Source organism: Geospiza fortis, unplaced genomic scaffold, assembly GCF_000277835.1.
Source record: "Geospiza fortis unplaced genomic scaffold, GeoFor_1.0 scaffold163, whole genome shotgun sequence".
NCBI classification, from domain to species: Eukaryota; Metazoa; Chordata; class Aves; order Passeriformes; family Thraupidae; genus Geospiza; species Geospiza fortis.
Genome location: NW_005054401.1, coordinates 766,473 through 790,544, shown reverse-complemented (window position 1 = coordinate 790,544; position 24,072 = coordinate 766,473).

Genomic DNA, 24,072 nt, shown 5'->3' with positions numbered 1-24,072 from the left:
CAGTTGGGTTGTGGAAGTTTAATTAAGCTAAATTGATGTCATGGGAGAGCCTTAGAAGTGCATTTCTTAAGTGCTTACTCAAATATCCTTTAGGGTCTGTCCCTTGAGAGATGTGATGATTCTGTCAAGACTGTGAGAATATGCTGGGAGGGGTAAACAACATCAAGGGACTTAAACACCAGCTGGTACTTAAAGCAAAGCAGTTAAAATCTGAGATAACTCATCACTTACAGCTGCAAATAGAGGTTTTTTGGTGCTAGTTTTGAACAGAAGAAGCTGGTAAGGCTTTCTAGTTCAAGATTGATTAATGTTTTGTTATAAAAACACGATTTCAGAATTAAAGGTAAGTCTTGGAAAGAATTCAGTTCCTAAGTGAAAAGCAGTTGAGATCTTGTGTTTTCTTGGTCATACTATTTGTAGTCCTACTGTATTTTTTGTAATTTTACATAATTGTCCTTTGAAGTGTAGCACAGAGAGTTACATAAACTCAAGCTTGAGCTACCAATTGTATTAGCTGTTGTGGGACATGCATAACTCCCCTCAAGTCAGTGCAGTTTAGATGATGTTTGATTGACTGCCTGAGAGATTGCTAAACTTGGAGCTATAAATACATGGTGTGTTTGTGACTGTAAGTGTTGGCTAATTTTCCTTTCCTGCTAACCACACAGTCTTTTTGTTGCTGACATATAATCTGTCTTGGAGACACTCTTCTCTCTTTATACTGGTGCTGTGACTTGATCTCTGACTACGACAAGGCTCAATTCTGGGAAGAACTGTGCTTGAGTCTGACAGGATCGTGGTCACATTTACACCTAGCAAGTCCTGAACCTTTCCGATTCTGGTGATGGGCTGCTTATGTGGAAAGAACAGGCAAGGATGCAAGGTCTAGACCCCTTTTATGAATTAATGGTCTACAATGTGTGTCTTTATTTGGCCCAGGCTATGGGAGACCTAAGACATACTTCAGGAACATTGAGTACTTCAAGTTAAGAAAATGTAAATTGTGTTACAGAGTTTTCCTCCAAACAGACTTAAAAATTAATAAAAAGCAGGTACTGTCCAACTAAATCTTACAAAATCAACAACGCGTGGAAGACGCAGCAGTTGTGCCCTGCTGAGATGTGAGAGAATTCCCATTTACTTCAACTGTCCAATACTGCTCCCCAGAGGTGAAAGAGCATTGCCAACATTCCAACATGAAAGAAACCAAAGCACAATGCTTCAGTGCACTTTTGGCCTTCAGTGCTTACTTCAAGCACCATTGAGTACAATTCTGACCATTCAAAACCACTCTGTGTATTGCCATTAAATTCCTGATTTGCATTTGAGAATTAATAGTGTGCTTTTTGTGGGACAAAGGAATTAGCTGCTGCAAGTGCCACTGCATTGCTGGTGAAACTCTGACTAACTGGTGCCAGATGGTTAAAAGTGGGATGTATCAGTAGCTTCTCATCAAAGTGTGTCGTGAAGATGTATCTCAGCTCTGTTTTGACATGGGCCCAAGTACTCAAGCATCAAACAGCGGTGGAATTCCAGCTAGGCCTGTGTTTGTAAATCTTTCATCTTTATTCCCCTCCTCATCACATACTCTTTCAGGGCCTCTGAAATTTGCTGAGTGGAACTGGAATCCAAAAGGAGCCTAGAGACAAGAATATAGGTCAGATTCGCATTTTGAGTCTCAGCAAGTTTGTGATGTTTCAGTTGTTTTTGGTGCTGGATTTAGCTGCTCAGAGACAGATGTGTTCTCCAGACATGGCACTGTGGACTGCTTGCAAGGCTTGTTGAAACTGGTTGTCTGTGCAAGCTCTGCCAAATCTGCTGGAGCTCAGGCAGCTACCAATCTAGAAGCTAAATGCACCTGTGCTACCCCCAGAATTAACTGGAATATATGTATCATACTTATTAAAAGTAATAATGAACACATATTGCAAATAAAGATGAAGCAGAACTTCCTGATGGATGTGATTATGGCTTGTGCAAAAGAGAGTTTCTTATTACTCTTTGTGAAAGGACCAGTGCCATGTGAACAGCGCCTTTAGCAAGATAAGTAGTAAACATTGTTTGGAGAGCAGAGCAGGTGGTGGCAGAGGTAAATTTTTGTTCCTAGGTCTTTTATTCACAGTGTGGCCTTGGCAAAATTAAATACTACCCCTTTATTTTCTCAGGTATTTTCCCTCCTTTTGAGAAATAGTCTTCTTAAATGGAAGATATCATCTAAAAGCAAAGTATCAGCACTGCTGCAATTCTGTTGTCTTTCCAGTTATGGTTCTTTTGATTCTCTCTGGTGAGCATACTTCCACTGCACAAAGCATGCAGTCATTTTCACTATCTGGCTTCCTTTTGACTGACAAGCCATTTTCTAGAAATGTCTGTCTCTATAGCACTTACTGTATCTGATGTTCATAAAATGTGGTTAATTTTACCAGGATTTGGGAGCCCTGCAAACGTGTGGATGGGATGTACCTTCCATCCTCACTGATAACATCGTATTCCTGTACCTTGTGTTGCTCATTTCATACTGCATGCATGCAAGTAATGACTTCCTAAGTTTCAGGGAGGGATGCCAGCCAGGTCCTTCTGCCTTCTTAATTAGAGAAGTATAAATGTTACCATACTGAAACCAGGGAGAGTGTAATTTCTGTAATAGTTTTCATATGTGGGAAAGTAGTCAGTTCCTTTTGGAGCTAAACAGTCTCAAATGTTGAAGAACTCCAAAGTGGGGCTTTTGTTCATAATCCCTGGTAACCCTATGGTTTCAATGTAAGAAGCCGAGAACTTGCTACTGTCATGGATATTGGGGTAAATCTCTTCCATTTCTCATTTGGCCTAGATGATTTTAAGTGGATATTGAGACTGTCTAGATACTGGTTTTGCGTAAAATCCTATTTTCTGGATTAAGGAAATTCTGTCTTTAAAAGCATCCTCTTACAAATTAGCCTTCAAATGGTGTTTCTTTTTAACTCACCTCAGAGTTTTATTTAAAATTTAAAAAATAAGCAAATTACTTTGAAGGAAAATGAAAAGTCCAGTCTTAATTTTGTAAGAATAAACATAATCTCTGAAATTGTCCACTCTTTTTTTAGCTATTAAGTACCCTGTAGCTGTCTCTCCTTCCTTTTTGAACAGTTACACATCAGCCTTCTCCAGTTTAACTGAATTGTCAGTTCTTCAATAAATACAGCTTCAGGTTTCTCTGTAAGGCAGTACTTATATATATGATACAGAGAGATGCTGTATATAAAATTCTTGCCAGCATAGTAAAGACATTGTGTGCTGCAATAGCTGATTGTAACATATCAACAGATGTTCAGAATCAACTGAAGTTTGCCCTTAGTTGCAGTCAGTTAAACACTATCCTCTGCCTGAAAAGATACCAAAAGACCATAGTTCTTTCTCCTTCTAGATCCTCAACTTTCCACCTACCTTGGAGTAAAAATTCAGTGAGTTGGAACAGCAAGAATGTTACTGATGGTCGGTGCTCTTTTTTGTAATTTTCTTCTGAAAAGAATGCCTTCTTTCACATATTCTGGTTTTATCTTTGTATTTTTTTCCTTTTGTACACTGGTGCTCAACAGAGTTTCTTCCTTTTTTTGAAAATTTAAATGGTGAAAAAGTTAAATAAATGAGGTAATGCATTTAAGTTTTGTTAAATTGTATTAATACAGAAGGCAGTTTTAGAGCTCAAGGTTTCTTCCTAATATAAATTGTAAAATCAAACTTATCATATTGCCCTCTGGTGGTGAAACATCCATGAAATAGGAGTTTAAAATACCTTTCATACCATGAGGGAAATACCATGCTGAGAAATTAAATTGACAAAACACAATTATTGCCACAATGATATTACAGTTCAATATTAAACAGCATTTTCTGCTCTTGTTGAATACAACATCATTCAATTGATAGAGATTTGGTTGGAACAATTGCAAATATAATTTTGAGATAAACAGTAGTCATTTTACTATCTTAAAAACTTACAGTATGATCATTTGTCCTTGTAGCCTTGCAGTATAATAATTTACAAGAGAGAGTTTGATTTTAAAGAGGAGATAACAATATAGTCATCTTTCTGATGGCACAAACAGCATGTTTGCAATAAAACACTAATAGATATAATGAGAACAGTTTTCTGCTATTTGTATAAAGGGCTATAAACTGTGGTAATCTGGTTTTTGCAGATAGTTTTCCATTTTCCAGCAGAACTCACTACAGATTGCAACTAGAAGGTCAATATTTTAAATGTACTCATTTGTACTTTCTTAGAATGCATAAACAGAAATAAATGATGAACAACCAACAAGGTGCCACACTTCACACCAATATTTGTTTTTTACTCTGCTGTGAAGCTGCTGGAATGTGCTAGACTCTGCACAACGTTAGGGAGCAGGCACCTCTCACTTAAGCAGATTACTTACATGACTTTCTGTGAAAAAGCAAAATAGGATTTTTTCCTTATTAGTCAATTCATAAATTTTTAATCTTGCAGTTGTGTATTTTCACATATTTATTTGCTCCAGGCAGTGGAATTCTCTTTCTGTGAAAGAAGAACCACAGATGATGGTTTAAACACATCTGAACATGGAAGTGTTTCAAAACATCAGGCTCCCAAAATCACTCCTGAATGTCCCCCTCTGATTGAAAGTGAAACCATCAAGGCAGCCAAGCAAGACTCTGATCAAAGAGATGCCACCTCCATTTGGTACATCGTTCAGGTAGGAAATAAACTTCAGATAAACAGGAAGCTACTTTGCTATGCCTAAATATGAAAAGAAAATTAATGTGTCATCTAAATGAAATCTCATTTCATCTAAATGAAATCTTTAAAGTGGAAAAGTGTGCTGGTTGTCAAAACAAACAAACAAAAAAGTGTTCTGTGTGTCAAAAGCTTTACTTTTGAGGCTTTTCTGGTGGGCTTTTTGTTTGTTTGTTTTTTGGTCGGTCGGTTGGTTTTTGGGTTGGGTTGTGGGGTTTTTTTCTCCCCTCTCCCACTGTTACTTACAAATATGTGTTTCCAATTTGACTTTAAAATTAGAGAAAATGAGATGAAACTCATGTGATGCTTGTGCCTGCAGTCAGGTTGGAAGTTTGGACCGCAATGGACTCCAGTGTATTTTGGGGTTTTGTCTCTTCTTGGGTCTCTCACCCATCCAGTCACCACAAACTTTGTGGTGGGGATACCGTCAGAGCAGCCTCATAGCAGGGGGAGGAATGAAATTCTTGCATGCCCTGGTGGAGGATGTGAGCGCCAGCACACGGCTGCTGCTCCTCAGGAACTCTTACACAGAAAGTCGCCGAGGATGTTGTGCTTTCCAGTGTGCTCCCCGTTTGAAGGCTGAGAATCTGAAGGTAACGGAAATATTCTTGAAGTTGCCGGGCATTTTCGGGGGAAAGAAAGGTCTGTTGACACTCCCAGTAAAGCATCAGTGTTGCAATGTAGCTTATTTCCGTCTCCCTCTGTTACACTGGTTTGGGTTGTTACAGAGTATACCTGAGGCGGGCAGAGGAACCCGGCAGTGTTGCATCAGATGTAACTAGGAAAAAAAAAGTATCTACCATAAAGATTAGCTTCTCAGAAACTCTGTTGACATTGTTGCTTTAATTTGGAGCATGTCTGAAGATACATTGACTGTCCAGCGCCTTCCACGCAGGAGGCATTTAGCTGCTCGCGGAAAGCGCCCAACAGCTGAGCTACCCCATCACACAGAAAGCTCAAGTAAAGTTGATTTAGTCGAAGTAGTAAGTGCAAAAGTAGACCAAAATAAACAGCTACCTCAGTGGCAGTCATTCCTTTTTCTTAACGTTTGTGTCTTGCTGTCTCTGTTTTGTTTCCTCTCCTGAACGCTAAGCACCGTGGCTGCCATTGGGCTTAAAGCCAGCAGGAGATTTCCATTGTACAACAACTGGCCATGTTCTTATCACTTGGCCTCTTGTCATTCCTCCCTCCTTCCTCACTCTTCCTTATTTTCAAAGAGCTTTGCTCAGCCTGCTGAATGCTCAAAGCTTTGCTGGCTGCAGAACAGGAGAGTCTGACCCAGCCCCAGCCAGAGAAACAGCAGCTCCTAAAGGGCTGCAAATGCCAGCCGACCTTCATGTGACCCCTGTAGCATGAACATACTGCCTTGTGTCTCATTTCAGCCCAAGTGGCCCAGGATTTATTGCAGCATGAGATTAATCTTGCCTGTGTGTAGAAAGGCTGGGGTTAAAGTGATCTGTGGTAACAGGACCCTCTGAAAAGACCAACAGAACGAGTAAAACCACATTGTTGGTTTCCTGTACTCCTGGGATTTTGTATGGCACTTGCATTGTGTTTGGGTAAGGACAATCAGTCTGACCACCACGTTTTGACACTAGGAAATACTTTTATTTTCTTCAGCAGCCAGGCAAGGGAAGAACCCTGTGGGCTTTTCCACAAAAGACATATTTGATGCAGTGAGCTGCATGCATTGGGAGTGATGCCTGCCCATTTTTCCTCTTTATGATGTCAGAACCATGCATGCTCAGTGCCCAAAGGTTCCGCACAGAAAAAAAGTGGAGACCCAACCTCAGTGGACAACTTCCTTTACAGTGCTAGCAGCCATTACTCTGTGGGGCTAAAGATCCCAGAATTGAGTTAGAAGAGAATGACACAACAGCAGGAGGAATGAGACAAGACACATATGAATCCCTTCTTTTGATCTGAAGCAGACATGCAAGCTCAGTCTGACTGCATGGTACAGAAGGTTATACAAGAATTAGGATTTTTGATTTTTCTGCATGTGATACACACATTTTTCCTCTAGGTGTCTTGCATGGGTCTTATCCCTAGTGGAGAAGCTAAAACATACAGTTGGGAATCTGGAATGGATTGTGTTGGACTACACTCTGCTCAAACTTTTAAAAAATAATTCTCCCTTCCCATTGGAAACCAGTCTCTCTGCAGCATTCTTACTTCCATGGACTTGTCTGTGGTGTATTTTTCCTGGGGAGGATACAAAGAGTTGGAAAGGAATCTGGAGAAAGCACTTGTTGCACATCAAAGAGATTACACACTCTTTTTTTAGACTAGACCAGACTAGACTGGAATAATCCCTTTGGAAGTGACATGCAATGATCATCTAGTCCAGCTGCCAGGCCACTTCAGGGATGACCAAAAGTTAAAGCCTGTTAATAAGGGCACTGTCCAATGCCTCTTGAACATTGGCAGATTTGGGGCATTGACCACTGTGGGAGCTCAGCACATCACTTCGGATGTGCGGAGTCTCCCGAGACCCCACCGGGGGGCTCTGAGATCTTAGCATGATGCCCAGAACACTTGGTGGCTGGACTTTGATCCTTCAAGTGAATTGCCAGCTTTGTATGATAATTGGAAGGTCACACGAGTTTAATGGGTGTATTTACAGGGTGCACACAGGGTGAAAATACAAGTTTTAGAATTTTTGGTATGTGGGTTATGGGGACAAGATGGAGGGAACAGGGCGTGTCTCGTCCTTCTTCTTTCTTCTTCTTGTTCTCCATCTTCTGCTGTGATGTTGGTACTTGGGGATTGGTTTGGAGTAGAAATGCACTGTCTAACATAGGTGATAGGTATTGGGAATTAAAGGTAAATATGATGTACGTAGTTTGTAGTATAAAAGATGATACTGCCTCAGGGGCGATCAGAGTGCTGTGGCTGCCTTGCTGAGCAGACCTCTGCTCAGCAGGGAGAAAATTTTATAGATAAGAAATAATAAACAATCTGAAGATTGAACTCCAGAGAGTCCAGTCTCATTCTTCAGAGCCTGGGGCCACTCTAGGACTACCCAACTTATCCCGCGACAGAGAACAGACAGCCGACCCGAGAGACCACCTCTCCAGGTCACTGGTGTTTGACCACATGCCCACTAGAGAAATGCCTCCTGATGTCCAGTCTGAACCTCCATAAAGCAGCTTTGAATCTGTATAGTCCTTGATTGCCAGTAAAATCCTTGATGCCCTAAAAAGTCTTTGCTTTGAAAGAAACACTTTACAGTGACACATACACAGAAACTGGAAATTCTAAATTTTGCCAATTTATGTAAAATTAAACTTCCCCAGTTCTAGATGCTGTCAATAATCTTATTCTCTGATGTGTTGAACAAGTTTGGCAAGAGGTGTTTTTTTCTCTCAGTCTCTTCAAAGAGCTACAACTCTGTTGAGTAAAGTGATAAAACCAGTTTTTTAAAACTGCTCTTTGGCTCTATGAATACATTTGTGTACTAGCATGGGTTTGTCAGGGCTCTTTTATGCTAATTCAGATTATTTGTGAATTTCATAAATCTGGTTTCTCCAACATAAGGACTTTATAACTCTGGTGAAAGCTCAGCCTGTAGTGAAAAAAGGCAGATTCAGCTGTTTTACCTTACAAAAGTTGTGCACTCAGGGCACTCAGATAGAAGTTTCCTGTAGTCCACACAGCGTACAAGAATCTGTTTGTCCACAAGAATCATATTACTAAAATGTTGATCTGGATGCAAAGTGTGAATTGTGTTTTCCTGCACAAAGCCTTGGCAAAGGACCTTTCAGGGCAGTTAGACATAGAATTGAAAAGCTAGGCATAGAGCTGCACTGCCAAACTACAGATTCACACTGGGTCCAGCATGAATTTTACTTTCTCTGTTCAGGTTTTCTAATAAGGAAACAAAACCCCCAAGGTGATTATCTGTGTAGCTTTCAATCCCACCACATCTCTGATGTGAAGTTGCCTACAAGATCAATCCTGTACAGAGGCTGACAATGCTTAAACCATTATTTGAACAGAACAGCTGATTAAACACCTCTCAGGGCAGAATATATACTGTAATCCCAAGAAAATCAGCTGAGGCTGAAACTGAGCTAGGGTCTAGGTGAACTTGGTGTTTTATGTTTGGAACATTCTGATTTTTTAATTACATGAGATGGTCTTAGCTCTAAGCCGGCACCTTTTGGTGATCTGCATGCCTCCAGGCCTGTCTTTATACCGATAGATCACAAACCAAACTGAGTCCCTCTGATCCACCCTCCTTGCATACATCCATTTCTCTCCTTGCTCTCATGAAATTAATTGATCACATACTCCCACCCAAACCTCTTTATCTTTGTTTCCAAGACGTTGCTGAATATTTCCAGGCATTAGCATTACCACTTCACTACTATTTACCCTTTCACTGGCCCATAGAGGTAGGGGCTGGTTTTGCTTTGCTTTCAGGCCTTGTTGTTTTTGATTCTGAGCAAGGGATGTTCCACCCAGCTGATAACAATACTCAGAATTTGAATATCACCATATTCTGTTCTGTGGTCATCCCTACTCTTTGCCACACCAGTCACTCCCTTGGCTCCAAATCCCCCAGCCCACTGCTATTTTGAATTTATGTTTGTCCTAAACCCCCTCTTTTGCTCTGCACCTTAGGTAATTTTAAAGGCACAGCAAAGTTTTATTAGACTTTATGCATAATTTAGATTATAGGAGATTAATGGCATCTCCCAACATATGTGGGATGCAAAGTTGTTGGATGCTTAGGGTGAGGCTGATTAGCATGAATATATCATCCATAGTTTCTTAACATTTAATTCTGAAGCCAGTAATAGGGTTTTATATCCCCTTAGGGTGAGAGGAAATGCTGCTGGAAGCACAGACTTGCTGAGGTCTTTAGGGACATACAAAGCTATACCTGCTCCCTTGGCTCATGAGACCTATATATCCTGCCACCCTGAGTGTTTTCAGGAACAGAAGGGCTCAAACTAATCTCTGATGTTCAGAAAGCATTTCAAAGATGCCAGCACATGACTGGCATCTATCTGTTGCTGTTGTAAAAATGAGTTTTCCACCTCTGTTAAGCGTGGCATAATCAGCACCCACCCACTCCCAGGGCCCTCCCACCAGTGCTGGCCTCTCCCAGGTGGCAGAGCAGAGAGCTCTGCCCTGCTGGGCCTGCTCACTGAGCCACCCCGTTCTACATCTGACTCAGGCATTTTTATGCTGGCTGAATAATTAATCTTTGAGATTAAAAGATTCCAACCTATGCATGGCACAGGTTTCTTACTTCAAGCTGACAATAAATGTTGGATGCATGAATCCTATATGGACTGGGAAGGGAGGGGTGGGGTTGCTTTGTGGCACTCGGTTCCCACACCTGATGATACAAAACTAATAAAGCAGTTGGTGCCAGAAGCTGGATTTTCACAGAACAGCCAAAGGTGCTGTGCTTCTCTGTGGGGGAAATGTGGCTGTAAACATGACTTGGACGCAGCAGTCTATGAAGACAGTGAGGTATTTACTTGAGTGAGCTTGAAAGGGTCAGACTGAGCCAGATTTGTTGTTTCTGGCAGAAATAGATTCTCCAGGTGAATCCAGTAATCTCAAGGCGTCTGCTTGTAGATTTAGACAGCAATACTTAGCATATCCTTAGCCTAGAGAAATCTTCCCCACATGATCTCTCCTGTTATAAATGCCACTTACTTCAATCAGGAAAACAGAAGAGCTGTGTAATGTGCAAACAACCTCTTCAAATAGCTAGTTACTTTTTGCTCAAGAGGACAGTAAAAGTTTCATGGAAAATGTCAGGATCCATGCAGAACAACAAGCTCACTGTGCTGGCTTAAGAAAGGATGCTGCTCATGGCACATCTGGCATGAGGGCTGTATCTGAGTTTGCTGGTGGCTTTTTTAGGTAAGTGCCCTATTGTGGGCAGTTGACTGGTTGCTGTAGCCTTTGGAAGCTCACAGGCAGGTCCTGCAGGAACACATTTAATCCTGTGCAGGTCAGAGCACAATATCCTATTGTCTCCTCACCACTTTGCAGGAGTTACTCTGTGTCCGAACCAAGAGGATTTATTTCCCTTATAAAAACACCCAGGTGTGAACTGAGAAGGTCATTGATCATGTGAAGGAAATTCAACATAGTCCACTTCTGGCCCTGACTCTGACAGAAAATAAACATAATTACATTCCATATTCTTTTTTGTGTTGGAAGATGTCCTGCAAAATATAACTGCATTCTCTTCATCACTTTCCCATCCCCCCCTCCCTTTTTTTCCTCTTCCTCTGCCTGACACTAAAATGAGTTTTAATGAAGATATTGCTGCCAGTAAGATGGTGGGTGTATTTGTTTCATGAGCCTGTTCCAATGTGCCATTTAACTGCTCTACTATTTCCTTTTTCAGCCTCTGGATAACAAAATTATTGATATTTGACTAATTTTTCATCCTTGGATTAAAATGTATCAGTAAATACAAGGTCAGCTGCAAAGAGGAACTATCAGGAAAGTACTGGGATTTAAAGACTTGGTTTGTTTTTTTTTCCCTTTCCTTGAGCAGTAATTACTGAGGTAAGTGAAACTTCTGGGAACTGTTATTTCAGATTGAATTTTAACTACTTGCTTTGTAGAAGGGAAGATATCAGGCTCCTGCCTGACTGAAGCCTAAACAAGAGTAAATACAGAATACTCAGTGGAGGACTCCCAGGGAAGGCAGACAGTAAAGTGTTAATTCTAGGTTTTATGCCCCTTACATTTAAGTAACAAAACATTACATAACTCAAGTGATGGCTACTACTCTAATCTTTTTATCTGGGACAGGACGATCTCCTTCTCTGAGGAGATATACTCAAAGGACATTTCAGGTCCAATTTTACTTTCCTTTCTGGAGAGAGAGGTGTTTACAGTGCTGTCACTGGGAAAGCAGAGCACAAGTCTTTAAGAGTAAAATATACTGCAGTCCCTATGGTCATTGCTGCGAGACCATTGCCATTAGACCTGGCTCCTATGGTATGACTGTGGGGGCAGGAGGGGAGGAGAAAGGGAAGGGGAAGAGGAGGAAAATCTGATTGGATTCCACCCTGAGCTTTTCATTACAGCTGAAATGAGTGCTTCTGTAAGCAGTTAAGTACAGAGTGTGACCCACAGCGATCCCAAACTACGCAATTGTACTCAGAAATGAGTGGAAAAAAGCGGCTGAAAGGTCTCTTGGCTTTTTGCAAGAAGATGCTTTCAAATAGGACAGATTCTGAATTCTCAAATGACAAAGAGAGAGAGTTTCTGTAGCCTTTTAAGCTGCAAAAAACAGAGGGTTTCCCTTCTGTGTTGCCAAGTGAGTCCAGCTTCCTAAAACCCCACGAGACAACCAGTCACTGTTTAAAATGGAGCGTCAGAAAGCGGGAAGCTTAAAAAGCTACCTGAGACTAGGACACACCCTCATTCTAACCTGCAGGACCTGTGATTGTTGCAGGACAACATCCTTTCTAGCTTGTTTCTCTTAAACACAGGGTAGCAGAAGGTGAGATGAGAGCAAGTCGCTGAAAGTCCTCCTGTCATAGAGCAGCAGAGGAGAGTAGGGGTGGGGACTGCAGAATTTGCTGACAGACGGGTTAATGTTAACATAAACAGACGGGTTAATGTTAACAAGTGGCTAATAAGGCACAGCTGCCACCTGGGGAGTGTCTCTTGCATCAGATGTTCAGGCACTTCCATCGTGGCTGTCCAGACAAGAAGACTGGAATTGAAGCCTGTAAACTGATGCAACAATGCTTCTGGAGCTGACAGCAAGGGATTAGTTTCCTCTTTGATAGAAGCGAGTGAAAGAAAACCTCCAAAACATATAGTTTAGTATCTGAATTACAATACAGTGAGGACCTCAAGAATAAATCAGTGCTGCAGAAAAATGTGTGAGATGGATGAAATTTGCTGTCAAAAGGATAAACTGACCTTTAAAAAAAAAACCCCAAACCTAGAAAGTGCTTGTATTTTACTAGGCCTTCTACTTGGGGAAAGGCTGAATGGGAAAAGCATTAGGAATCCCTTCAGCACAGGGTGGGAGATCCTGGAGCATGACAAAGCTTGGGTTTCCCAAGAAAATTCCCTAAGTGTTTGTATTCTAAATTTTTTTATGTGAACATTTTTTATGCAGTATCTCCTGAACATCTCTTTTGTTTATTGCATATGGAACCATGGGATCAGTATTTATCTTATCTTACATGGAATTATAAAAAATTAGTGGGCAGACAATGTTACACAGCTGCTCAGCAGCAATTTACAGGGATCTCTCTCTTCCAGAAAAAACAGGGCACTTTGTGACCAAGCAGGCACTCATGGCTGATTAGCCCTGTGATGGGTCCTTAAAGCAAGGCTGGAAGTGTAAAGTTGTGTATTAAAATTTGAATTTTGAATTTTCTTTGAATAGTTTTGACTGCCATAGAAACTGTTAGATATTCTGTGCTGTTCATAAGTGTAGCAAGTGTATTAGCTGCCTTACGCACTATTTACAAAATGTAAATTTGCCTATGTTAATAATTCTTTTGAAGTAGTAACCATGAAGTAATAATAATGAACTCTGTAGAGTGGTTGAATAGACTTAAGTCTTCACGTCTGTGGCATCAGGGCTTCAGATATGTAGAGCAGAGGAAAAAAATAAATACTTCAAATGGACAGCAGGTCCATCTATTTTATTAGTACCCAGTTAAATATTTGCTTCATAATAATGCTCATTTTGTGTGTATTTGCATGATCACATACGCCCCTGTGCACTTGCTGTAGAACTAATATTCACTGTAGTAGTTACCATGTTTCATTCATGTTTGAAACAGGAATTACCTGATTTTAGATAAAACATAATAAATAGATTGCTATTTAAAATAATTTCATTGAATAAACTAGAGAAAATTCCTGAAAGATATGAAATAAAATGCACACTAGTAAAACATGCTATTAAGAGGGCCTGAGACAGTGGGGTTGTTTGAATGTCAAGGAAGCAGACAGTGAAACAGCCACAGACTATCCATGTAGCAAGACTATTACAAAATGTTGATCAATAATTTTCTCTCTTGTGAAAAAAACAAGATAAATCAACACTTTTTGTTTCATAGAGAGCTTGGAATGAACAGTAGGAGACACTTCTAACTGGAGTGTAACACTGGGTTAATTTTGAAGATTTTTACAGCCATGATAGTTTTTGAAAGGAGGTTAATCTGTCAAAGACAGTGTTGGTTGTGCTGATCTTGTCTAGACTGCACAGATCTCCCTGAAGCCCCATGGATGTGACACCAAGCCCAGGCTGTGCTTGGGAGAATGTAAGACTTGGCAAACTTCAGAAGGAAGTCAGAGGAGATGTGATGAGATGAGATGAGGTGTGGGGGCTAAATGAAACAAAATAAAATGCAGTGTAAACTCATGAGGTACAGATCAATCCAAACTTGACACATCATTTTCTTTCTAAATACAAGTAATTTTCTTGACAAGAATAATTTACTGGGTCTCATTTTTTTAAAATATTCAACATAATGTCTGGTCTTAAAGAAAACTATTAGCTGCATTGAAGATGATTTGTTTGAACTGTGCAGGAGTTTGAGACAGTTTTAAAGAGGAAAAGAGACATTGAAGGGGAGGGAGGTACTGGTAAAGTATCTCATTTGAAATCAGTCTTAACAATTCCGTAACTGACTTTGATATAAAAAGAATTCAAGTACTGATGCAATGCAATGAAATTCACTTGAGCAAAGTGCAAAGTCATTGCTCTTAGGGAGAAATAACAAGGATTTCTGCTATACTTGGAGATAATTAGTTGAAAATGTTTAAAGGATCACTGCATGTAGAAAAAATGAGGTGCTAGTAAAGCAGTAAAAGAGATTTTGGGGTGTGTCAGTAAAGTACTTGGTAGCTATTAGGAAGAATATGGCTTTTTGTGCATCCCAAACTTCATCTGAAATACCATTTGCAGTTTCGGACACCTATATGCAAGAGGGGTAGGTAAGGATTCAGAAGCACAATCAGGGGAGCAGAGATAGATGGGAATAATCTGAAAAGGTTTGCTTAATCCAGAAAAAGACAGGCTGAAAGGGAAAACTGTAAGTCAACAAAGGGAGTGAGAAGAGGTACTTACATGCTAGAAAGCATACAGAACAGAAACAAATAATTATAAAAAATAGGATATCAAAAGGAAATTCCTAACCATTGGGTATTTTAATAAACAGCTTCCTAATTATAAAGGTGGAGGTAAACAGCCAAATCCTAACTGTTTTTAAAACAGAGCTTGGTAAATTCATGACAGGAGATATATGGGTTGCTATCAGTGGTAGGAGGTCTCCTGCTTTCTTGACTTCCTGTCCTGCATTAATAAACATAAATGCCTTTTGTTTTCCCATGCTGCTGTGGTAACTGGGATGAGGGCTGCCATCCTGGATCAGACCTCCAGGGTCCATCTCATTTGGTAATTTGATTTTGGCAACAATTGCAAGCTAAAACTTCAGAGAAAGTACAAAACTTCTAAACACAACATGTAATCTAAGGTGCTCTTGGGGGATTTCTCTCCTGCTCAGCACAAGGAGAATAAGATGTCCTGAGGGAAAAGAACTTCTACCTCATACAAAAATTTACATGTGATTCTCTCTGTTGTAAAAAAGTACTTTGTGTCTTTATAAACATGGAAACTCCTGGATTCTGCTGAAATCTTCACCTCAATATAATCTGAAGTAACTAACTGCAGCGTGTGAATTTTCAGCCTTTCATTTCATGGACTGCTACTTTGCTTCTTCATTAGAGGAGGACGTAAATGACACATCTTTACACTTAATGGAAGTATTGGCCTCTTAACTTCTTTTTTAGTAGCACTCCAGTTAGATCTACTCCTTCCTGTCAGCTGGGAGTCTTTCTGTTCCTCCAGTACAACTTCTCTACATAGAATCACAGCATCACAGAATACCCTGAGTTAGAAGGGACCTATCAGGGTCATCGAGTCCAACTCCTGCCTCTGCACAGCACACCCCGAGAGTCTCACCCTGTGCCTGAGAGTGTTCTAGAACTCTGTGAGGCTGGTGCTGTGTCCATTTCCCTTGGGAGTCTGTTCCAATGCTCAGCCACCATCTGAAGAGCCTTTTCCTGATACCCAACCTAAACCTCCCCTGACACAACTTCAGGCCATTCCCTTGGGTTTTTCACTGGTCACCCCAGAGCAGAGATCAGTGCCTGCCCCTCCTCTTCCCCTCATGAGAGAGTTGTAGCTGCAGTGAGGTCTCCTCTCAGTTTCTTCCATGTTGAACAGATCAAGAGACCTCAGACACTCCTCACACAGCTTCTCCTCCAGACTCTTCAGGATCTTCATGGCCCTCCTTTGGACACTCCAATAGTTTCATGTCTTTCTTACACTGTGGCCCCCAAAACTGCCCCCAGCACTCGAGGTGAGGCCGCCCCAGAGCAGAGCAGAGCAGGACAGTCCCCTCCCTTGCCTGGCTGCTGCTGCTGTCCCTGATGCCCCCAGGACAGGGTTGGCCCTCCTGGCTGCCAGGGCACTGCTGGCTCGTGTTCAGCTCACCACTGACCAGAGCCCCAGGTCCCTTTCCACAGTGCTGCTTTCCAGCACCTCATTCTCCACTCTCTCTGTACATCCAGCACTGTCCTGCCCCAAGTGCAGAATCCAGAACTTACTCTTGTTAAGATAAACGTGGTTGGTGATTGTTTGCCTCTCTAATTTACCAGGTTTCTCTGCAGGGATTCTCTGCCCTCAAGAGAGTTTTGTCTTTCATGAAAGGCTTTTTTGCTGTTGCTTAGTTTTTTAAATGATGTAGTAAAAGATGAACAGTGGGAAGTTTTTATTTAACCCACTGGAAAAATATTCCACAACTATTTTCTACTTTTATCCATCCTTTCAAGGCCTGGACTTTTTTGATACTCCATTTCATACTGGTAGTTCTTATTTTTTTTAGAAAATTGTAGTCAAAAAAGATATTATTTCCTTAAATCTGAATAATGAAAAGTGAAAATTAGGTTCATAAATTCTGAGCTGGATTTTCACACATCTCTTGTACTGAGTGCCATGTCCAAAGGTAACACAATTAGTCAGGAAAATCTGTACTTTTACTACTTTTAAAAACAAGACAACTGTGTAGAAACCATTATTTTGCTGGTCGTGTATCAGGGTTGTCCTTCCACAGCACTCTTATACACATGAGGAAGGCCCATGGCAAGTAATTGTCTTAAAAATGAATTGACATCTCTATACTTCATTTAAGTCTTTTGCTTCGCTTGAAAGGCAAGCAGAATTCAGTTTAAATGACTGATACAAATAATCTTCAGAGGAAAATGCTAGGAAAGGTCATAAGCCAGTAAATTTTTCTCATGACTGAGCATGTACTATCCAAACAGGAAACTCGCAGAAAAGCCGTCCAGAACTGCTGACGATGTTTCAGTTCAGGACCACTAGGCGTCAGGCAGAACGCAGAATTCACCCTGCCTGAACAGGGTGAATTTCATCCTGGCAAAGACTACAAATCCACCTAAGGAAGGGATGTGGAAACAAGCTCCCAGCTCTGGACTTGCTTTTTCTGCAGGGCTGTATGTCACACCTATTGCTCAAGCTTCCTTTGCACTTCTCTGTGTTGTGCAGCTTCTGGATAAAAGCACTCTGCTGAAAGCAGAGCCTCACTGGTTTAGTGAGCTTAAAACCACAAAATCTCTAGCACGTGGGAGCTAACAAATTCTTGTTCTAGCTGCTTCTCACCTTGAACCATTTCATGACATCAGGATAGATATCCACTGCCCAGTCTCTGAGAGGGACTTCCAGGAACTCTCTTGCTTAACAGGCAATGTACCTTAGTGTACAAAACCCATCGGTCTGAGCTCCAGAACTAAGAGTCAGGAGAGAAAACTGAGTAAAGGAGGAGAGAGACAAGAAGGGAAAGAAATCAAATGAACAGAGCTGCTATCCTTTATACTCTGCTATAAATCAGTGCTTTGTTCTGTGATGTTAGCTGAAGGTATGTTTAATCTTGGCTATTCAGGCCAATGAATGATGTCTGCAAGACTGGATTATAACTATTTACAACCCCTACTTGCTCAGGAGAGGAAATCACAAGTCTCACATTCCCATACACTTGGCACATTGGTTAGAACAGCAGCATCGCATTATGTATGCCATTTCTACATATCTTAATGCTAGGTTTTCTAAGGAACCTGCTTTTAATCAAATGCTTTCAAAGACTTGCTAACCAAAGATGAAAATCCACAAAATGTTTGAACAAGAACATTAAAATGATAATTTGTGTTGGAAAGTAATAATAATTTAGTTTATTTAAAATAGTTTGTATTAATGACATTTAAAATGGAGATTTTCAGCAATTGGTTCTAACAGTACTTTCATTAAGAGATTAATTACTTCACCAGGTTGCTGTCTTTCTTTATCTACTTGCTTTCTCCAATCAAAGGAGTGGAATGAATCTGAAAAAAATCTGGCTTCTGGAGAGGTTTTTATCCCACAGTCCCAATAATTTCATGAGTTCTTTAAGAGAATTGCATATTCTTTAAGAATATTGCATACAGCAGAGGAAGCATAACAAAACTAGTGTTTTGGGAAACTGCATGTAAATGAGCTGAAGTCCCCCTGCTCCAGACTTTGAACTTTGTCTGCATAAATGGACCATCTGGAAAACAGCAGAATATAAATTTACATCTGTATATTGTACTTACCAGGCCGCTTCACTGGATTTTCTGAAATTGATTAAGGAACTGCAAAGCAAGATATGAAAGGATGTGATATTTTATTCAGCATCTCACCTGGTGTTTCTTGCATAATGGTGCTTACTGGGAGCTCTTGGGAGAGGGTGTTGCTGCTCCAAGCCTAGAGGAGAGGTCTGTGCTTGGGGAAGTCATGTCAGTTTGGTAAAAGGTTTAATAAAGGAATTTTGAAACATGCTGCAAAGGAGGAGGATAGCAGGTTTTACACATGAGCACACACAATATCACAAGTGGGAAGGCAGAAAATAGTTTTTCCTGAAACATATAAATCATCAATTTGCAGCTCCAGAATGACAACTCTATGCAAGATGCATAACTTTCAGGAATGTGTCGGTGAAGTGGAAAGTCACAGAAGGAAATACTGTGTCATAGAATATTTATTAGCAGATAACAGAATGAGCTGTGCTGTGTTGCCTAAATTCTTGCTGTTGGATGACAGATGGAAAAATAAACATATTAGAAATCTCCTGCAAGGTCAGACCACTGTTCTGTTAAAACCAGTATTTTCTCACTGCCTACCAATGAAGATACTGTTTTGTGAAACCATGTGAGCTGCCACTTCTCTGGGTGGCTTCAGTACCTTTCAAAGTTGTTGTATTAAGGGTTCTGGGGCTTGTGTCCCTCCTTAGTACTCTATTTTAGTATCTCTTTTAGGCCTGTTTATGAATGTATATAATCTCTTTTTGAACCTGTTGATACTGTTGCCTCAGAGTTCACTATCCACTTTGTAAAGCTGTACTCCTTAACCAGTCTAAACTCTACTCTAAAGTACTTGCCCAGTTCCCCCTCTGACTAGAGTTGTTCGATATGGTGATTAACAGTTCTACCTTTACTTCATCTGTTTCCTTCTTATTTTTGTTTTACTTCATCATACAGCTTCTGCAGTTAAGAACTTTTTTGTATCTCTACATCCTCCTTGAAACATCTTAAGAGATTTGAGGTGTGTCTGCACCAAGGACCTTACGTAGAAGAAAAATTATGTCCTCTTTTCTCCTTGTTCTGAGTACCTTGGCTGGTGATTCCCAGCATCTTGCTGCCTTGTTTTGGCCAGTGCATTGATCCAGTGATTCCAGCAAACAGCAGCAACTCTGAAATCATTATAACTGCCAGTTTTGAGTTCAGCATTGTGTAGTTGCCATTTAGAATTTTTTTCCCATAAGGGTACTATTTTGTATTTTTTCTTAAGGGAAGATGACCTGGAACACTTTCACCCATTCAGAGTTGTGGGGCACTTCTGGAATTTGATGCCATTGTCAAGGAACACAACTATAGAAAGCAAGATGTTATTTTATCACTTACAGAGATTGGCACTGCAAAAATTCTTGTTCAAAGAATTGACAAAACTGTTCAATAAAATTAGTCCCCAAACATTTTTTTGTGTGGACTCATTTTAAATACTTCTTACTGAGAAGTGTTAGTTAAATGCCACCACTTGTTTCTCATCTTATAACAAGGTTTAAATCCATAGAGGACCTATCTTTCAGTTCATGGCAACTTATTTTCTCTACTAGCCTTTAGTGTAGGACATTATCTGTGGCTTTCTGAAAATTAAAACACTTGCATCCACTGGTGCAACTAGTTTCCTTCCTAGTGCACCCAAAGAAGTCCAGGAAGTCCATGAGACAGATTTCCCTGACACAGTTTTTCTCTTTGCTGGAATCCTCTCAGTTGCCTAGCAATATTTTCCTATGTTTGCTCATGTGTTGAGTGGGTTTGTGTTATTATCGTACCATGGCAGGGAGTCAGAGCTGGTGCTCTGTTCCCAATATCTCCCCTGCACCCTTTCACCCTTTCAATTCTGCCTCTCTTGTGTTCACAGCTGAGCTTATATTTGGAGAATGCTTTACCCACCAGACTAAAGTATACTGTGGAAAGTAATTAATTGAAAGGAAAGAGGGAGCAAGTGAAGCTTGACTGCAGTTTATTGGTGATGGCTCTGAAACAGAAGAGCTGCTTTGTGCTGACAGTGAACAAAGTCCAACCCATGTTCTTGAAATTATATGTGGAATTTTAAAATACTTATTTGTATTTTTAGCAGACAGTGCACTTTTTGATAATTGTGGAGTTTCATGGTAGTTTGATAAATGCTGAACTGTGAAAAACCTGCTGCCTTTGAGAAAGACAGTAATTGCAAGGAAGGTCAATATTTTATGGACTAACTTTTGAGGGATGTAATTTTAGTAGGATTCAGTATTACTGATACCTAATTTTCAAAATCATGACCTGAGTCCTTTTGAGTCTGTCTTAAAAATAGTAATTTTGAACTCTTTTTCTTTGTGTTCTGGTCCTTTGTGTCATGGGATGTTTTTAGATGGTGCTAAGTGCTGGAAATGAATCTGAAGACAGTGTAGGCTAAATTCTGCCAATTCTGTCTCTAGGAGTTTGCAATACACTACTAGTACTGCTAGTATTGGCAGCACTGCTGGTTTGTAAAGGAACAGCTTAGGCCCCAGCCAGATGCCACACAGCATTTGTGTCACAGAATCACAGAACTGTTTAGGGTGGAAGAAGCCTCTATGGCTATTGAGTCCAACCCTTAAACCAGCACTGCCAACTCCATGGCTAAATCATGTCCCCAGGTACCACATTCACACTCTAAAAAAACTCAGAAATGGTGACTTCACCACTTCCCTGGTAGCCTATTCTAATGCTTTACAACCCTTTCCATGAATAAATTTTCCCTAATATCTGATCTAAACTTCCCCTAGTGCAACATGAGTCATTTCATCTCATTCCGTCCCTTGTTACCTGAGAGAAGACACCAACCCCTCCCCTTCCACAAGCTCCTTTCAGTTGTAGAGAATGATAAGGCCTGTCCTGAGCCTCGTTTTCTCCAGGCTAAACACCCCCAGCTCCCTCAGCTGCTCCTCACCCTTTTGACATGGATTGTATCTAAGTACACTCTACACGCTTCAACAGGAAAATGATTTGGCAGGCACAGATTCCAAGTGTGCAAATCCACCATTTTCATAAAACCTTGGGGTTCATCAGATTACAAGAGAGAATCTTTCAAAGAGAAACAACTGAGACTGGAAGGCAGATTAGTACTGTGTGAAATCTGCTGTGCTGGCAGAATAGTCCATACACACGAGGGAATGTTTTGGGAACTTCGGCACATATTTTCCCCAAGACACCTTCATCTTGCCTGAGAGATGCTCAAAGAAAGCAGAGACAATGAACACAAAAACCAAAGAATCAGTGTGAGAATGACAGTGTTACACTAAACCTCTCAGAGGCTGTGTAAACAGAGGACAAGGTGAACGAGTATATCCTTTATGTGAGTAAGCATAGTAAGAGTAATAATAACAGCAACAACAAAATTCTGCAGCTGAACAAATGCTAAATGTGGCATTCAATACATCAAGTGCTGTGCTCAAATGATCATCAGAACATTTAGCTTAATTTTTTACTTGGATGCAGAAACATTTGCCACAGGATGGCAGCATAATCCAGCAAGACAAAAATTTGGCTGTCATTGCTGGGAAACTGCAGTTTTTAGGCGGCTGATTGTTGCAGAGCCACGGTACATCTCAAAATGAAGTGCTGGCAGCCACTGAATAGCTCCTTTGCACTGTGCGGGCTAAGTGGCACAGTGGGTTAGTACTGTCGGCTTTTTCTTCTGGAGACTCGGGCTTACATCCTGGCCGAGCCTGCAAATGAAAGCAAGTTGGGTGGTCTCATCCCAGTCCCCATTTGTGCCTATCACAAAACCACTGAGCAATTTGGCAGGGCCAAGGGCTGCTGCCTGGGAGAGGAGCAGGATTGTAATAGGAGAGGGACTGCATGTTACGAGCAAGGTGAACTGGAAGACCTGTGAAGGGAAGAATGACAGTCGCCATCTGCCAATGTTACTACCATTATTCTGAATATATTTACAAAGTAGGGCTTGAAATCCAACTCAGATCATTATTTTATCCTTCTCTCTTTGCTACTCATGGTGTTTTTGCCAGCGGAAGGAGCCAGGGAGCACTACATGATTTGGCCTGTTTTTAGGTATAATTATGAAGAACTAATTAATCTAATTTCTGTTTTGGAGAGAGGGTACAGTAAATTCTTACATTCACCCAAGTAACTAGAGCACAGGAGATAGAAGTACAGGGGTACTACACAAATCTTCAGGGTCTGGATGGTCCCTGAGTTATGTCCCAGGTGTCTGCGTCAGCCCCGTTGTACAGGCTCTCCACAATCTCAGTTCCTCTGGAACCCCTGGTGCCAGGGCAATGCTGTTTCCATATTTCATTGGTCAGGAACCAAAACTCAGAAAGGCTGAGTCGTGTTGAAAACCGACAATACTACTGAGACCTTAATCTGGGTATGTGAAGACCTGTTGTGGGGGACCTCTTGGTGGAGAAGCTGTGAAAATGAGTAAAGCCATGAGAGCAAGTGGGACAGATGGAAAGAAGAATGTGGCACTGTAGAAAATGGGAAACTGATTCAGATTTTGAAAAAGAAATTATGCAGAAAATGAACACAAGTTTAGGAGCCAGAAAAATAGTAACAATAGTGGACAAATATCAGAAGAGGGTTCATTTTTTATCATTTTAATCAAGTATCAAAGCTCCAAAAAAAGCTAATAGTACAATGAAGAATAAACTCTAAGTAATCTGGAAAACCAGAAAAATGTGCAATGTCTGGAGAAAGGAAGTTGTAAAGAACAAAGAAAAAGCATGAATATAAAAATATACTGCTGAAAAATGCAGTTTTTGAGGCAAGTACTTGTGAAGCTGTGCCAGCTTCTATAAATACAATTGGCTTTAAAGTGAGGAGATATTATAGAAAAGTTGAAACATTTCATTTTGACATTTTCCTAACAAAATGATTCAACATTTTATTTCCAAGTTCAGTTCACTTTACAGCTGAGTTTGTTTTAATTTAAAATAGAGTAAAAGCAATCTAAAAGTGAGATAGGATTGGGTTTTTTTTTTAAGCAACAAAAAGTTGTTTCAATGATTCCCTGGAGGAATTATTCTCCCCAGTTTTTCAGTTCAATCACTGAAGTGAAAAATCAATTATTTGTGCAGCCCTAGTTGTGTAATGAGGCATGTTCAAGAGAAACTTTGGTTAGAAATGTGGGTACTCCTGTCTTAAACTTTTGGAATTTTAGATATGTCTGTGTGTCTCAGAGAGGAGCTGGGTGAGGGAAGGGGAAAAGGAAAGGGCTCATCATGAAGGATTATATCCCCTGACTACTGCTCTCTGTTATCCGTAGAAATCTTGTTGCCTCACTGATGCTGCAAGTCTGAGTTTTCAGTTTTGCATGGGCATGTGGAAATCTTCCACCTTATCTATGCTTCCAGGATAAGCCAATCCCTTTAGAAAGAGGGAAATCCAAGCAGGTAGTGATCTCTCAGTTAATCTTAGAATTTTTGTCTTGTCCTGGGAAATGGCTGATCACACCAGGACCAAGTTGGTCATGCACTGATATCCCAACTAGGACACTGTAGATCACATGAGAAGCAAGATACACTCTTCAGTACCATTTCTTTGGTAACTTTATTAAAACAAGCAAGGGTTAGCTGAAAAAAATGCCTTAAATTTCTGGTCTGTTGTGCCTGCATTGGAACACAAATGTCACTTGTGCAAATTCAGTCCTTCAGAAGAAA